A 6,000-nucleotide genomic window follows, 5' to 3' on the forward strand; every position below is an offset into this window, starting at 1 on the left:
CAAGGGCGTCCCCCTCTGGATGAGCTGTGGGGACCAGATCATCCGTTGCTGGGAAGGAAGCTTCTGCTCTCCTGCTGTCTCAGCTCAGGGGTAAGTGGCATTTAACAGTCCCACAGTGACAGCCCTGGGGCCACTGTGGGCTGCTGTAATCTCCAGAGCCGAGTTCCACGAGATGAGTGGCGGGGAGGCTCCCTTAGGAGGAGATGTCAGCAGGTGAGGGTTGATGTGGGCTGGGAAGACCGAGGCAGGGAGCTTCATGTGAACCCTACAAGTTTGAGGCCCCTGGGAAGGCACCTGAGGCTTCTGGAGACTCAAGTCAGGGGAGCCAATTTGTGCTCTTGATCCCTGTCCACACCTGGTGCTGCGCTGAAGGCTTGGGCCATATCCCAACAGCGGTGGGAAGGAAGCCTTCTTCTCAGGAGACCTTGATTAGCATTCCCAGGAGAGGTATCTGGGGTCACAGGGAGTCATGTCTGGGGCAGCCAGCTTGACATATCATCCAGCTTCGTGCCCCTTGGCCACTCCCCTGCCACCGTACCTCACGGAGGGCTCAGCAGGAAGAGCTCTTTCATTACTTTCCATTTTCATTTGTGTTCCCTTCCATTTACATGATTTGGGTTTGTTCTGTCGTGGTGTTGTGGCGTGTTGCTCTTTTTTCTTTTTCTTTTCTTTTTTCTTTCTAAAATATTGCTTATTTATAGTTTTAAAATTTGTTTTGTGCAGGCCGGGCGTGGTGGCTCACGTAATCCCAGCACTTTGGGAGGCCGAGACGGGCGGATCATGAGGTCAGGAGATCGAGACCATCCTGGCTAACACGGTGAAACCCCCTCTCTACTAAAAATACAAAAATTAGCCGGGCGCGGTGGCGGGCGCCTGTAGTCCCAGCTACTCGGGAGACTGAGGCAGGAGAATGGCGTGAACCTGGGAGGCGGAGCTTGCAGTAAGTGGAGATCACGCCACTGCACTCCAGCCTAGGTGACAGAGCGAGACTCCGTCTCAAAAAAAAAAAAAAATTGTTTTGTAATACATGTCCAAAATTAGGGGGTGCAGTGGGATTTTTTCCTATTTGTATACACTGAGGAATGATGAAATCAGGGTGTTCCTCACATCTGTTCCCATATCTAGTTTTTATTTCTATGTGTTGTAAACCTTCATTGTCCTTCTTTCTAGCTCTACTGAAAAAGAGGCTGCCATATTGGTACCACCAGTCACCCTGCTGTGGAGTGCCTCAGCAGAATTCATCCCTTCTCTGGAACCGCAGCTCTGCACCCACTACCAATGACTACCCCTTCCCTCTCCTCCCTGCTGCCTCTGCTAACCACTATTGTACCTTCACTTTCAATTAGTTACTTTGCTTTAGCTTCCACATGATTTAGATGATACAGTGTTTGTCTTTCTCTGCCTAGCTGACTCAGTTTATGACTTCCAGTATCATCCCGGGTTGCTGTAAATGACATCAAGCCATGAATTTTTAAGGATGAGGCATCTTTCATTGTGTCTGTGTGCTGAAGTTCCTTCATTGTTCTGTCAGTTGATGGACAGGTTAGGTTGATTTCATACCTTGGCTATTGGGAGTAGTGCTTCCCTAAACCTGGGAAGGCAACTATTGCTTCAGTATACTGATTTCATTTTCATGAAGTGTGTACTCACTATTGAAATTTCTAGATAAAATGGTAGTTTCTTCAATATACTGATTTCATTTTCATTAAGCATATACTCACTATTGGAATTTCTAGATGAAATGGTAGTTTCTTTTTTGGTTATATTCTAATTACAGTATGTGGTATCTGATTGTGATTTTTATTTGCAGTCTTGAGATGACTAATGATGTTAAGAACCAATTTTTTTTTACCTGGTAGTGAATTTTTTTTACCTGGTAGTGGATTTTTTTTAACCTGTTACTGGATTTAATATCACTTTCTTTTCTATGACATGAGGCCCCAATTCACCCCACAGGCAAAGCTGGTCTGTCAAGAGCCCAGACAGAGGAACACAGAACAGAGCGAGTCTGGAGGACCCACATACACCTGGCAGACAGACAAAAGAGTCTCAAGAGGTCACCATTTGAATGCCCTGCCTCTGGGGTCAGAGGTGAAGGGGTCACAGTGACCAGCTGAGGCATACAGAGGTCTAAATAGGGAGAGGAGAGGTCAGCCTCTCAGAACCAAGGTCCAGAAGGAAACCCAGGCCACAGACTGTGAGAAGTCACAGAAAAAGATCAAAACCAGCAAAAAAAAAAAAAAAAAAAAAAAAAACTTGACAAGAGCAGGGAAGGAAGGGGAAGAAGGGACTCGCCTAGGACAGTCAGCTTGGTCCGTCTGCTGAACATCAAACACTGTGACACAGGCTCATATAAAAACTACTCCCTAGGACCCCCTATGCCCCCCTCCCCAGCCCCCAGCAGCAGTTGTGATGCAGGAAAGTTGAACCACTGACTCCGGCAGGCATTTGCTCAGCAAGGTGTCCACACCCCTGCCTGCCCTTCTCAAGCTGAGATGAGACAGTCAGCCTCACACACGCAATGACAGGACATCTGGAAATGCAGAGGCCCAGGGAAGTTCGTGTCTGGATCAGGTTTTCCCTTTGACTGTGGCCCAGGAATGGGAATGGGCTCCTGGGAGGGCGTTTGCTTCCCTAAGGAGGGAAGTGGCGTGGAAAGGGACAGGGATTCTCTACATTATAGGGTTGTTGTAACCCTGATCTCTTGGTGTGACCTCAAAGTAAGAGCAGGGAGGCATCCTCAGGTGTCCCCAGTGCCCCAGAGAAGGGACAGCTTGGCCCAGAGTCAGCAGCCATGGGAAAGTCCAATCTGACCACACAGCCACAATTCCAGGGGTCTCCCTTCCATCCTCTCTGGTGTGTTAGTTTGGGATGGGTCTCGCCAGGTGCTAGTAAGAAATTCCAGCCTCAACCTCCAGGGAGAAGTTGGAAGCAAGACCCTGTCACCCTCGCAGGGTCTCGTGTCCATTTTGAGTGTCTGACCCAAAAGCAGCCCAAGTGTGATCTCTAAATCCCGCTTCCCACTTTAAGGAACCAGTACACTCAGGGTTAATGGGCAACTTTAGATACGAAGCAGGAGAAAGTTGCGCCCAGGACAGATTGTGAACAGAGAACAGAAAGTCCAGGCCTACCGGGTTCTCTCAGGAGGATCCTGGGGCCACCAGAAGAGGAACAGTGGGTCATTGTCATCAGAATCAGGGAGGGCATAAGATCTGCCTGGCCTGAGCAAGATGCCGTGTGGGGCTCCAGGCTACAGTGGAGTATGGAGGGAAGGAGTGACCAGGTGAGGAAGGGCCTCTTTGGATGATGCCTCAGATAGATGAGAGCCTCTCCTGGAGGTTGCAAATTGAACATGAGATAAAAAATAATTAAATGGAACAGGATTTCCAATTGACAATATTTATTGAGGGTTACTGGGATGCAGGGAGAGGGGCTGGATGCCTTGGAATGAGAGAGGAGACCCCTGCCCTGGGATCCTGCAGCTCCCAGGTCCCTGTGGATGGGGTGAGGGTCGGGGGCCTGAGTGCATTCTGCAGGGACCACTGTCAACTCCACAGTGGTCCCTTCATGCGTGACCTGGCAGCTGTAGCTTCTGCGGGACCTCCATTGGTCAGGTATCAGACTCAGGTAGCTGCTGGCTGTGTACTTCCTGTTGTTCTATTTGGAGGGCTTGATGGTCTTCATGCCCTGGGGGATGGGGGTGCCATCTGCCTTCCGGGCCACCATCACAGCACCTGAGGAGAAGTCACTGATGAGACACACCAGTGTGACCTTGTTGTCTTGGAGCTCCTCAGAGGAGGGCAGAAACAGAGTGGCTGTGTGGATGGCCTTGGGCTATCCTGTGGGGTGTGTAGAGTGTCCTGCACTGGAACTGGGAGACCTGGCCCTGAATCCCTCAGAACAGAGGAGTCAGGTCACAGATCTCCCCAGCATAGACCACACCAGAGGATCTAGGGGTCTAAATGGGAGAGGAGTTTCTTGATAGCATTCCTGTGCCATTTTCGTGACTGGTTGTGCTTGGTGTGGTTCTTGGACTTGGCCATGTCTGCACCTTCGGGAGCTATGCCTCCTGAAGCACCTGGAACCTGAAGGAGAAAAAAAGTCTTATGTCAATCCACAATAGAGTGGATACGTTGTAATATGTGACTACATATTGACGGCATTGACTATGTGACTAGTATGCAACAAGGAAATGAAAGAACTACAGTTACATTTAAGAACATGAATGAATTTCAAAATTAATGTGAGCAAAAAAGCCAGGCATGAAGAAATGCATGTTGATTTATTCTATGTATAATAGTCCAAACCTGCAGAAGTCTAAACAATTCATTAGCAGTCAGAGTAGTGACCTTAAGGAAGAAGTAGATTTGAAGGTTGCAGAGAAATTTCAGGGAGGAACCAAGGTTGTCTTCATTTCACAGGGGAGCTCCATCTCACCCTCTCTGATGTTTGCTTCTAGACCCTGATATTGATTGAGGGTCTCTAATAAAGAAGGTGCTGGAGATGCCTAGGTGGTCGGGGGGGGGGGGGGGTCTCACGAGGAAAAGCAAAATGATAGGCAGCATCAAACTCAAGAGTTCTGAGTCTAATGAAGTGCCCCAGACTGGATAGAGGGTGCCCACTTAGTTTTATATCTCATTATGTAAAATGAGGATCCTCTAAAGATAACAATGTCATCTGTAGCATGGACACACTTCTGTGCTATCCGCACATTTTATCACGTAGAGCTTCCTGCATAAGTCTTAGCAATCTGTGAATAAAAAGACTAGAACCTAAGTTGTAAAGACCAACTTAGACAACAAATGAAGCCTAACTTTAGAAGACGGGAACTAGTGTAATGCCATCTTCTGTGGGAAGTAACTCTTGGCTTTCCCAAAAATTAGAGAACTGAAGAGAAAGAAGCCTCATCTCAGAATCTGTGGTAGGGATGGGAAGTGGAGGTTGGAAATGTGCTCAAGGTCAAACTTCTCCCCTGCTTTCCCAGAGGACTGGAGCTTTACCAGTGAGGCCGGAGTGAATATTCACTCTGCAATCCATCCATGGAAAATCCCTTTAAACGCCCAGTGAGTACAGAAGCATGAATGCACTATAACAAGACCTCGAAGTTCAGAGGGTGATTACCAGCTTCCCCTTGGCATACAGCAGAAGAGGTTTTTCCCTAAGTTCAAGTAAATGCCTGTGAGACAGCAGTGTCCCACAGAGTCCTTTCATTACAGATGACACTCAATGTCCAGCCCTACATCCCTTGTGCATAACCCCAAGGAGTGCTGATTAATCCAAACCAAAAGTTTGGTTGTTTCACTGGGCAGAGGAGAGCAGGCGTACTGCAAAGTACCCTTATGAACACAGCACCCTTTTAGCCCCTAGAGACAGTTCTTACCATTATGCCAAGAAACTTTGAAAAGAACAAACCAGACCTTACATATGTTTTCATTTTGTTTCTGATTTCATATCCCCTCCTGCAGCCCCTCAAGCAGCAGGGATAACCTGAAGGCTTTTGGGAACCCTTTCCCATCAGGTCCTACCTCGAATCATTCCCTACCTGGAGGGTCGTCCTCTTTGCCGAGGCTCCCCAGAAACAAGTCTTTAGAAACAAAAACATCAGTACAAGTGATTAGAAAGAGTGACTCGGCCGGGCGCGGTGGCTCAAGCCTGTAATCCCAGCACTTTGGGAGGCCAAGACGGGTGGATCACGAGGTCAGGAGATCGAGACCAGCCTGGCTAACACAGTGAAACCCTGTCTCTACTAAAAAATACAAAAAACTAGCCAGGCGTGGTGGCAGGCGCCTGTAGTCCCAGCTACTCGGGAGGCTGAGGCAGGAGAATGGCGTGAACCCGGGAGGCGGAGCTTGCAGTGAGCTGAGATCCGGCCACTGCACTCCAACCTGGGCGACAGAGCGAGACTCCGTCTCAAGAAACAAAACAAACAGAAAAAAAAAAAAAAAGAAAGAGTGACTCACCCACTCCTCCTCCTGCAGCTGAAGCCATGCTGCCTCACAC

This window comes from Chlorocebus sabaeus, chromosome 19 (genome assembly GCF_047675955.1).
Source record: "Chlorocebus sabaeus isolate Y175 chromosome 19, mChlSab1.0.hap1, whole genome shotgun sequence".
Lineage (NCBI taxonomy): Eukaryota > Metazoa > Chordata > Mammalia > Primates > Cercopithecidae > Chlorocebus > Chlorocebus sabaeus.